Genomic DNA, 12647 nt, shown 5'->3' with positions numbered 1-12647 from the left:
TAAGAAAATTCCCCCCCCCCCCCCCCCCCCCCCCCGCCCTCCCGCTCCCGCCCTCTGGCCCCCCGTGTCGCCGGCGCCACGTCATCGTCACGCTCGCGTTGCCGCTCAAGTGTCGCGAGAGACTCGCGCGCGCCACTTGTCGCGTCTATGAGCGAATTCAGGAATTCAGGCACCCCTAATTGCTGCTTGCGAAATGAGGATGTTTTTATTCGTTTTTCTGCACAACGCTCTGCGTACAGTACTAGCCTCGCGTCTTGTCTCCAACTCAACGTGGTGAGTTCTGACGCGGGCAACCGACGACGAACGAGGCGACAGTTTTTGAAAATAAAGAATTTCATTCAGTTCATATCGGGAACGCGTCACGTCACGCCATGACCTAACTCACAACCGCACTGCAGGACACTGCACTGTGCCCAATGCACGCTGTCGGAGAAATTACTGTAAAGGGGTACAGTAGAGTAAAAAGGGGAGCACAGGCCAAGCGCGGCACGGGGTGCAAGGGGTACGCACAGGCCGGGTTGGCGCGGGGTGCGGTGGTCGGAGGGTGAGCCACAGGGGAGAGACGGGACGCGTTGGCGCGAGGTTGTCGGTGGTGGTTGGTTTTTGTTGATGGTAAGATTTGATTCCGAGCACCGGGGCCGTTTACTCGTAGACATTTATAGTACTCTAGAACTCGAGGAGATACTTACCAAATAAACTAAAAGTGTCACTACGCTACCAAAAGGAGGATTGCTACCCACGAAGCCTTTCAAACGTACCTAAAAAGTAGTTCTTAAAGCTAGGTAACACATTCCATAAGGGAATGGTACACCTGAGGCCTAATACGGCAAATGTGGGTGGTAGGTGACACAAAGGTGTAGGATACAGCTAATTGGTAGGCTACAGTGCGAATCAAGCAACATATTATCATAGGTAGTCCCAATCTAAACACAATTCACTTTAACACACACAACACAACACTACAAGCGACTGCCTACAGATTTCAGACTCCAAATTTAACGATTGTATTAGAGAGATTACCAAGCTACAATTTATCCTTAAATTTCGTTACACATCTACGGAGAATTTTGTGAAACATTTATAGCAGATTTTTTCTCATATGTAATTACGAAAGACCAAATATGGTGTAAATATGAGAACTAGCAGACGGTCTCCCATCGCCGGCGAGTAAGAGACGTCCCCACTACAAGCTAAAGTTTACCATACGTATTCCATCCTGTCTGAAAGCTAACCTCTCACCCATCACCACGCATTTTCAACCAGTGCAACCATCATGCGGCAAACTGATTTTTCTCTCGCGCGTGCAATGCAGCGATATCGGTATCAACGCAGACGCATGCTCCTACTGCATGCAAGTAACGCGCCTTTGCGGTATTTTATACGAGAATGCGACAAGGAGATGCGTTCTCGTGGTGATATTCTACGCATAAGGCTTAGATCTGTCTCCATATCTTCTAACACTTTTAACCTCAACATGTCTTCAGACGAGTGTTCCTTAAGAGATTTCCGTTTCCAGGTGAAAGATATCACCAGAATAAGTGCATGCATGGGCTAGGTATCCGGGAAGACTAAGCGCAATGGTCACAGGTGCGACCCTATAACGACCTGTTGCATAGTTATGCGCAAGCTTGCATCTCCATGCCGTTGGAAAGATTTCGAATACTTATTCGGCATGCATGCACCTGCGTTGAGTGAAATCTTTTGGGAGGTGTTAGAAACTTTAATTGAGGGGAAGGGGTACCTGCTAACATATCTGCGTGAAGGCATTTTGGCCGAGAGGGCGCCCTTATATGCAGATAGCATCCAAAATGCAGGGGCGCCCCTAGACAGTTGCGTAGGGTTTATTGACTGCACGAAGATCAAGATGAACAGGCCAGGCGGACACCGTAGTATGCAACGCAGTTGCTATTCGGGGCACAAGCGCATGCACTGCCTAATCTATCAAACAGTTACAACACCGGATGGATTAATTTTTTCTTTGTATGGTCCTGAGGTCAGTCGAAGGCATGACTTAACCCTTCTCCGGCAGAGCCAACTTGAGGAGCGACTACAGGGCTGTTTAACTATAGTCGATAGGCAGTATTATCTCTACTGTGATGCTGCGTATATGATCTGGCCCTGGATGCAAGTAGCATTTCCCCGTATATGGGCAACTGTAGAACAGGAAATATATAATACCAAGATGAGTGCACTGCGCGTACCAGTCCAATGTAGCTACGAGGACCTCAAGCAGCTTTGGTCTCTAAACGACTACGCACGTGCTCTAAAAGTCCACCAGGCGCCCATTGGACTCATGTATACGGCCTGAGCTTTATTGCTGACCTTCAAAACATGTCTTGAGGCCGGAGTCCAGGTGCCAACGTTCTTTAAGTGCGCCCCACCCACTCTTACCCAGTACCTCAATGCAGAGTAAAATAAGCGCGCGGCGCGCACACTGCGAAGCGTGCGAGCCGCATCACTGCAACTTGTTGGCAAGGGCCGCCAACAAGTCGATCATCTTGCTCCTTTTGAGATTGGCCATTTTCCGTTCCTCAATTTCCACATCCATCTTTCTCTCCTCTACATCCAGCTCGCGTCGTTTTGACGCTTGAACGACGACAAACCAACCGATTTCCTTCTTCCTCCACACGTCTCTTTTCCAATTCATATCTTCTCTCTTCCAACTCCAACAGCCGACTGTCCTGCTCCCTACGCGACTCCATATCTCGTACAAGGGCTTCGGTGGTATCCTCGTCCGACTCGTAATTGATTCTCCGCCTTGTCTTCCCAGCATTGGGGTTCCTCCCCCCTCCCGGCGAAGCGCAACTGGCAGTACCCTGAGAACGGTTATCTGCTTCCACCTCTACAGTATGACCCGCGGTCTCCGCCCCACCACGAGCTGTCCGGTTTAACGCCATGCTCCTCAGTTCCTCCCCAGCAACTGCCAAACGCTTCTCCTTCTCCAGGCCTTGGTCCTTGGCCGCCTGCTCCCCCTCTGCGTGCTCGTCCATGTCTAAAATGAGATCGTCGAGCAACGTCTCCCTCTCCGCATACACCTCCACTTTGTAGTACAACGGCGCTAAGGCAATCGCACCACCGCTGCCGCCCCGGGATACAGTACGATGGGCTGTAAGCGCGAGAAGAACTGTAAGGAGTTATATTTACAGCACACGGCCCGTGCAGAGTACAGTGGTACCCCGCTGGTTACACGTGTAGGATCCGAACGGTAAGTAATTAGCAATTAGTAGTTAATGGCACAAATTAGCCAATTTAGCACAGTAGCTGGTATACAGTAAGTAACAGCTACTGTAGCGGGACAGGTGTCCTGGCGTCCCACTTACGGGTTAAGACCGGGGGCACCTGCCCCGTTCCAGTAAGCGGGAGGTAGACTCGCCTCCCTTCCCTTTACGGCTTTTTGCTAACTCCGTCCGGTTTTACCTCTAAGTCTCAGGCTTCTGACCCGTGACCGGCTGTGTGGTTATAGCACCTCCACTCAGCTGCGCGTCACTAGCCACGTGTGACTTCCCTCTTTACGAGTTCTTCCGATCGGTCCGCGCTTGCGTGGGTACCCCGCGTCGCGCGCTCCCTCACACTAATCCCCCCCTCGTTTTCGAGTGGTCGGGACGTGGGTAGTTATACCACACACTTGTCCCGACGATGCCATGGATTTCTTATTGTCCGAACGTCGTTTCGAGATAACCACCTTGAACCGATCTTCTAAACTCTTACGGGAGGGCGGGTCCTTCTCTCCTAACAACGCCGGGGGCGCCGTGGATATGAATGTACAGTGAGCTTCCTCAAATAAAATGCCATTTCGACCCCATGGTGCCACATGCGCTTCTGCAACCGACACCGCTTTCAAAAGCAGGATGTCGGCCGAGTCGCTGAAGCGGAAGCGCTTAGAGCGAGGAGCAAATTTTTGCTGGCGTGCATGTGGGGGAGAGGGGTCGCCGCACTGCGTAAGTGCAGTTTGGAGAGCGGCTGCAGAGATGGAGTTCGCGGGCGGAGGGGAAGGAGCCGTGATCTGAGGGGTGGGTGTGTTGCCTTCCTGGCATGTCGGAACAGGAGAGGTCCGGGCGAGGGTGCCGTGGGATTCATGAGACGGGGAGGGCGGGGACAATGCAGGAAGGGTCAGTGGAGGTGTGAATGCGCGAGAGGAGGGGGATGCCATGATGTTGGGAATACGAAATGGTGGAGAGATAAGAAGGATAGATGGGGTGCGTGATGTTGTTTGCAATGGAAAGGGCGTTGATGCAAGGTGTTCAAATGTCCTTCCTCGGTTTCCGGCGCCAAAAGCATGATTGAATCAAGTGCATATAGAGGGGTGGTTCTGAGGTACTTTTTTTAATTTCGTTATGGGGTTGCATCCAACGAAATCTTTCTACGGTGCAGGGAGCAATTCTCGTTAGGCAATGACACCTGTCCCGTATATCGAAGATTTGTCGTGAATTTGAAGTATTTTTAGAGCTTCGTAATCTCTCTATTGTTTCCTTCTCGTCTCCGGCGTGAGACGTCTCGCAAATGCGCATAAATCACAGCGGAGCACTTTTACTTGCCGGTAGGACACGTGGACACAGTTTCAACAAAATTTGACTTACTTTCAAACTTTCGCCTGTTTTGGGGAAAATCCTCGACGTTCGTCTATCTAGGTGTAGCAAGAAAAAGGGGACGGCTCGTTACACGTGTTCACTTTTCTGTAAATTACACGTGTTTACTTCTCTTTATGGGGGTTCAGGGCTCCTTTGATTCTTCATGAGGGGAGCGGAGTGGTGCTGAACTTTTCTGTAAAGTAGTAAAGTACACGTGTTCACTTCTCTTTATGAGGGGAACGGGGTGGTGCTGTCTGCACGGCTGTTCGCAGAGGTGAAGAAGAAGGTAATTTTACGGCGGAACTCCACTTCCCAGTAAAAGTAACGATGGCGTCGCTGCCTTTGTTTGTTAGAATGGGACCTCAGTGTCCCTATTTGTAGCCTCAGTTGCTACCGCGCATTCACTGCGGGTGCACGTGTGTGCAGACGCACTCACTGCGCTCTCTGAACCTCGGAGCTCACGTATCTCATGTATCTCACGTATCTCACTGCCGCCGTTATTACTGTGGCTTTGGCTTACAGAACTCGGATTCGACACCCCTCCTCGGCGGCAGGTTCTAATCATTTAAATTTTGGTCCCGACTGTCATGACGACCATGCCCCTCCTCGGGCAGACTTCGTTTTCTTTGATCAGGATCGAACGCGCGATCTTTCAATATTTGTTTTCGTATTTTCGACTATTATTACCACATTTCCGTGAGTGGCCGTACAGTGTTAAACTGGCCCATTTCAGCTTGAAATGTCTGATATAAATACTGTGCGACACCACACTTCGGCACTGGAATTGACGATGTACTGAAGCGGGGCTAGTGAGGGCATCGATCGAGCGCCCACATGCATTGCTGTGGGGAGAGGGTTGTCGTGTCTAATACCCCGTTCTGGTGAACATCGTTGCAGCTTTGCCGTTGTGAGTCGTTTGTTTTGTCATCCATGGTGGCCAACATTTTCTTTTTGACATTATCGACCTCTTAACCTTTACTCAGTCCTCTCACTGGAACATTTCCAAGTTCAGTTTCTTCCGCAGCTCATTCGTTGTGACCGTCTTCACGGGCTTCGTAAAAATATCAGCGATATTGTGTCTCGAAGGAATGTAGCAAAGAACAATTTCTCTCCGTTTGATGAGCTCTTTGATGTGGTGAACCTTAATGTCTATATGTTTGATCCGTGCAGAAACTTGCTCGTTCTTAGCAAGCGATATAGCCGCTGTACTATCTGAAAATAGTATTGTGGGTTCCCACCAGGCGTGATCGTGAAACGGTGACCTTGAAACGATTTCCCAGAATGAACGTCGAAGCCAGGTTATTTTTTTTGCGCATGAAGACATTGCTACATATTCGGACTCTGCTGATGACAAAGCGATATGTGTTTGCCTTTGGCTTTTCCATTGAATAGGTCCTCTATTGACGGACGTGATATATCCTGTTGTCCAATGCCGAGTCTCACAGCACCCCCCCCCCCCAGTCGGCATCGAGGTGTCCTTGGAGTGACGCAGCCGTTAGGGCGCCCCGGCGACGGCAAAAATGCAAGCCCAACGTTATCGTTCCTGCAACGTATCGCAAAACCCGTTTTAGGAGAAGTTGGTGACGTTGTGTTGGAGCATGTACCTGTCGAGCGAGGACAGAAACGGAGAAAGATAGGTCGGGACGTGTGCATACTGCAAGATATATTAGAGCGCCTACGGCAGAGCGATAGTCGGAATGTGGTGGGTCGAGCAGGGTATCGTTATCATGAGCTGATGTGAGGTCCGCTTTTGTGGGGAGCGGAGTCCAAACCGCATTGCAATGTTCGAGTCCGCACTTTTTCAATATATCTTTAGCGTAGCGGGTTTGTCTGTCCGTGACTCCTTCGCTACTTTGTGATATCTCCCAGCCGATAAACGTTTGCAGTTCTCCAAACCATTTAACATCGAATGTAGTTGAAAGGCGATTCTTGATATCGTTCATCAACGATGCGGAATTCGACACAAATATCATGTCATCTACTACGACGACAAGAATAATAAATTCCGTTCCAGACTGAAGGAAGAACACCCGACGATCGATGTTCGAGACGCGAAATCCCCAGCTCATGAGCGTATCAAACAAGTCCGACCCCCAAATTTCCCCTGCTTGTTTCAGACCGTACAACGACTTCTATAACTGGCAGACCATTCCGGGAAGTGCCTCAATTCCAGATGAGTCGGTAGGCTGCCCCATGAATATGGGGACATCAATGTTGCCATAGAGGTACGCGTTGCTGATGTCTGCGCCTTCGATGATGTGATTCTCCCCTACCGCGAAAGCTAATAAAAGTCGAATCGCTTCGTAGCTTGCGACGGGGGCGTACGTGTTGGATGGGTCGAAATCTACATGAGGTGTTTGACGGTCACCTCTGATACAACAACGAGCTTTGTGTAGAAATTTACGGTCTTCAATGTCAAGTGGTTTGAGCTTAAAGACCCAAGTGAATGGAACTGGACGCATAGCGCTTGTGCGAGTAACATAGTTCCAAGTTCCTCCGTCTCGAAGGGCTTTGTACTATCGATCAATGGCTTCTCGCCATGCAGGGAAAATGATGGCCTCACGGAACGTCCGAGGAAGTCGAGGGTCGGAACGATAATATTTCGGTAGGTACTTGTGAAGTTATCGACTGTGACCCCGATTGCGAAAGAGTCCGCTGGGGAGTGTGGACACACATGCTTGAAATGCTGTGATGAGGACCTCTTCCGCTTCTCCATCTGAATTGTTAATGCTTTCGGTTTCGCTTTGCCTTGCAATTCCATCAAGAAGTGATGCCACGCCAGGAATTTTATGTTCGTGGTACTGGCGAAAGTCTTATACTCTTGATACAATAATGGACTTCGCTTGCGGGACGCAAATACGAAGCAGTGTCTCATCACTCTGCATCCCCACAAAATGTCCATGTATTGTGCGGGCGCTCAGCTTCTTGTTGGGAGCGGTATCAGAGCGGTATTGGAAGGCAAATCCGGGCTGTCCGAAGATTGGTACTTTTGATAACCGTATTCTTGTCCTTGGTTGCCAAAGGAGCATAGGTATGTATCCCTGCACACGCGAGGCGGGAAGCCGGTTCCGAAGCCAGTTTGCATGATTCATGGCCTCAGCCCATAAATTGTGCGGCAACTTGGACGCAAACAAAAGAACGCGATTGCGTGCCCAAAACTCTTGGTTGAGTCGCTCGGCGGTGCCGTTGCTCTGATGGGCGTATGGTGGAGAGGGCTCAAGTTTGATCCCGTGCTTCGCACAGAATTGCTCTACAGTCCTACTCATGTTTTTCCCGGCGCCATCAAGGCGAATTTTGTGGAGAACGTGACCGGTGTCTAGTTCGGACTTCGTCTTATATTCAATCAGATACTTCAACAAGTCAGATTTCTTCTTGAGAAAAAAGACATCGGACTTGGCGGTGAATGAGTCCATGAAACATAAAGAGTAGATGCTTCCTCCGGTGGATGCTGTAACGGGACCGGCGATGTCCGTGTGTACGAGCTCGAGGGGATAGGCTATTGTGTCGGGAGTTCTTGTGATCTTTGCTCGACGCGCTTTCCCGAGATGGCACGGGACACAGAGCAAGCCCTCCATTGTACTTCTTGAAAAGTACGGAATATCTTCAAAGGTCTGAGCAAGGCGAGCGTATCTTGAAGGACTTGGATGTGCAGTGCGGTTGTGCCACTCCAATGGTTTGTTGTTGAAGAGAAAGGATGTAGGACGAGTTGGTCCTTGAACGGATGAGTGTACAGCGGCGGCACAGATAAGGCAGTGAGAAGTCTCAAGTTCTTCGATACAGGCCTGTGATGAGTTTACTTCATGATTTTGGCGTTTCAGCAATGCCATCTTGTACAAGCCCCCTTGCGTCTCCCTCTCAAACACTTTCAATTCAGTGCTCTTCCTGTAAATTCGGCAAGAACTCGTATTCGTGCTTCCGTAAGTCTTGAAGACTATGTCAAATGATGTTGAAAGGCCATGGACCGATAAGATGCTTTCAGCAAAATTCGGGACATGATAGCCCTCAATGATTACACCTCCATCAAGGGGCAGAAACATTTGACCAACACCAACGATTCGAGAGGTACCAGAAGCAGACCGAACTTCTTCGTCGAACTCTTCGTAACTGTAAAAGAATTTCTTCGAATTAAAGAAATTATGCGTAGCACCAGAGTCGATAAGAGCTTCATCTGACCTTTTGATACTCACTGACGCGATAGAGCTTCGAAACTTAATTCTAGCCATGAAACCCTGGTATGAGTTACTGTAGTTGGAACTACTTGGACGCCGAGGAGGGAAGCCAACTTGCTGCGGGTTAGCTTGCGGCTGTTGTTGTTCAGTTCCGAAGCCTTGATTTCCAGACTCGTTGTCCCAATTATTTCCATATCCCAGACCCGTCGGGTATTGAGGTGCTGGTCCAGGGCCGAGATGTTGTGTGCCGTAAGGGTGTCCGTACTGGCGGAACCTGCGACCGCGACCTCTACCGCGGCCTCTTCTGCCACGAAATCCTCCACGTCCGTGGCCTCGATGGCCACCACGATTCGCTCTGTGCCAACAGTCAACGGCGTAGTGTCCATTTTTCCCACAAACATAACAGGCGTCGTTCCCTGGCTCCTATGTTTGGAAATGCGTCCGCCACGAGTGGAACGTCCATTAAACTGTGAACCCATCTCAGCTATAGAAGCGTTGGGAGTTCGATTTAGGTTGGAAGTTTTTACGTTTTGACGTCGGGAAATCTCAGCATGCATGGCTTGTATTAGCCTTTCGAATGGCAACTCTTGCACTTGAGCAGTCATGGCGAAGCTACTGAACGACTCGGGAATTGTACGCAATAGTTTCGAGGCCTTATCCTTTTCGGTAAGCTCTTCGTCGTAAGTTGCCAATTTGTTGAGAAGTTCGGTAAACTTATTGACGTGATCATCCCAACTGGTTCCTTCCTTATAACGAAGGTCGTCCATGTCTTGACGGAGATTAAGAATTGCTTGAGCATTTGAGGCAGTATAAATCGTTTCAAGCTCATCCCAAAGCTGTCTAGCTGAGATACTATCATCATCAATGAGATGACGGACTTTCGCCAACGGAGAGTCACCAAGAGAAAGGACAATGATGCTCTTAGCGCGAATGGTCAGTTTAAACCGCTTCTTGCGGACAGATGGACTGTTGCTCGAAGGTTCTAACTCAAAGCCGATGACCTCGGCGTCATAGGGACGGATGTAGGCGTATACGCGTCGTTTCCAGAGAATATAGTCGTCGGACTTCTCGAGACGAGGGATTTTACCACTGGATTCATTCTCACGTTCTGACATGGTGGAATACGAGAGCAGAACCAAGGATAGAGCGTTAAAAGGATTATAGCGGTGCTTTTTCGTGCGCGATGCTACCATAAAAGTAACGATGGCGTCGCTGCCTTTGTTTATTAGAATGGGACCTCAGTGTCCCTATTTGTAGCCTCAGTTGCTACCGCGCATTCACTGCCGGTGCAAATATCTGCAGGCGCACTAACTGCGCTCTCTGAACCTCGGAGGTCACGTATCTCACGTATCTCACTGCCGCCGTTATTACTGTGGCTTCGGCTTACAGAACTCGGATTCGACACCCAGGACATCGGACGGGAGGGCAGTAAACTCGGGCAAATACTATCGGTAGACTAAAAATAGACTAGAAGTAAAACCCAAGAGAGAAGACATGTGAGTGAAGCGAAGAGGAGAGGGCGCGCCCCAATGGGACCGGGGAGGGGTGGGAGAGAAATAGACATAGAGAAGGGAGACGGAGGGGCCGGTCGTGCGCCGGACGCCTACACTAAATACGGGATATCAATATCGAAACGGTGCATGCACCTTTGGATGGTGTTATCATATCCTCCCAAGCGGCGGTGCGCAGAGCCACGCGGCCACGCTCGGTTGACACCAAGTGTTCGACCGTCACTCGCTATTTCCCGAAGTAGCTTCACCCGCGTACACAGTGTGTACACAGACGCGAAGAAGGCCAAAGACACACGGAGTCGGCCGTGCACGGACGGCGAGAAAGTCAAACGGAGATGCGCAAAGGGTTGCAGCCAGGCGAAAGCATATGCGCAAAGAACCACCTCGACGCGGCGGTGACAGAAAGGCGGCTCTCGTAGTAGACTTGTAGCATACCAGACGCCACCCAATCCAACCGATTCAGTATCTATGCTGCCCCAAATCCCAGCCCCAGTATCTCATTGAAACCGCCGATCAGGGTACTGTGCGACCCGTAGTAGTGCCCGGTCGGTGCCGTCGTGCCTGTTAACAGCAGTGCGCGGTCCATAGCGGCGCTGAGTCGAGCAGTACCCAGGCGGGCACCTGTACAGAGATTAAAGAAGCCAGGGCTGGTGGGGCGGATGGTACACCATTTGACAAGCAGGTCAATCGGGCTACTGCCAGGTATCTAGGCAGTACTGCACGGGTAGGTGAGACGGAGGGGGCGCCGATGTGATCTCCCCTTACGATGAGTAAGGGTGACTGTGTAAAAGGCAGGTGTGACCGTGATGTCGCCCACGGACACTTGCGCCGCTGCGATGGACCTGCATTGAAAAACAAATGCAAATACAACCATGCTGCAACACCCGACGTCTTCTAGAACCTCCGAATCCAGCCCGTATGCCACGACTTGCCCCATTGTCGTGGCACTCAGTCCCATACGTGTCAACTGTACCGGTCGGTCGGACTCCGTCTTGCTGATGTACGCTTGCATCACAGCGGACACCAGGGGCCTGCGCGTAGGAGACTCGAGTCCCTGCAGCTCGTGGAAACGCGACACTGCGGAGACATACTGCCGCACCGACGCAGGTCCGACGCGCCGCTCCAAGAACATGTACCCCAGGTAAGCCAAAACATCCCCTTCCGTCGCGGGCAGTGGGTCACGGTCCTCTTCGGCGCAGAACATTAACCATTTCTTGACTTGACTGCTCTGCGTCGCTCATGTCTGCGAAGACCACCCATGACCTACCAACAGATCCGCCGCAGCCTGTGCTGCCCCCTTTTGTCCCTCCCCCGTCCGCGACAGCACCGCCTGGCGGATTCCGGCTTGCCATAGTTCCTTCACTCGATCACCGCCAACACGACTTCCCAATCGCCCTTCATCGGGCGTCAGATTTCGAGAAGCTGCGGGGCGTCTGGGGTAGGTTGCAGCAGGTGGAACTCGGACGCTAGCACCGTCAAGCGCGCGAACCACGCTTGCGCTGGCCAATGACGAGCCAAGAGTACCCCGCAGCCTGTAGTATAATCACCCCCAACGACGAGGGGGGTGAGTACTGACAGTTCGGAAAGACCCCGATCGGCGGGAAGACAGAAGCACGGCCCACCCACAGTACCGAGCACGGGCTCGAGGTAGCGCTGGTAGAGCGGGATCGGGGATGACGCGCTCACGCGCGAGCGGTTCTACGCCTCGATGCCCCGGAGCGGTACTGGGTGACGACACAGTACCGACGGGCGGAGGCAGAGCCGGCTCGTGGGCGTGCTGCGCGCGTCCTCAACCCGCGCGCGGTGCTACTCCTAGGTAAAACGGACGGAAGTACGTAAAAGTAAGCGGGCGGACCAAGGTGGAGGATCCTTGACAAGTCTGTGCTTGTCGCCCTCCACCGCCGGCGGTCCGCTCATATTTAATATACAGAGTAACCTATCATAGCATTACAGTTGTGCAGGTCGGCCTGTACTGTAGCGCTTTCAGCCGTCGGGGCTGGCAGCACACGTGTCGTACACGTGTGTGCGCGCGCCCCCGTACACGTGCGGTACACGTGCGCGCGCACCGAAGTACTATAGAGCTCGGGCTTTACAGTTACAAATCTAATCTAAATCTAATACGGGGAGGGAGATATGCTACACAGACCCCATCCGTCGCGATCTTCCGCACCACGACCGGTAGCAGATCGAAGGGCGGGTTCCAGAGTCGTGCTCGTCCATCGCCCCAAAACTCCTCCATCTGCGTAGTGAGGTACTTCCTGCGAGTCACAAACGTCTCGCCCATCGGGCGCTTAAGCTTGGCGAAGACGACGTGGTCCAAGCGATATTCTCGCCGGATTGACGACAACAAGCACTCCGTAGCCCTCACATCCCCCGGGTCCCACGTCCTGGACAGTGCA

Source organism: Chondrus crispus, genomic scaffold, assembly GCF_000350225.1.
Source record: "Chondrus crispus Stackhouse genomic scaffold, scaffold_340, whole genome shotgun sequence".
Lineage (NCBI taxonomy): Eukaryota > Rhodophyta > Florideophyceae > Gigartinales > Gigartinaceae > Chondrus > Chondrus crispus.
The sequence above is the reverse complement of the archived record's forward strand: the minus strand, read 5'-3'. Positions refer to the sequence as shown.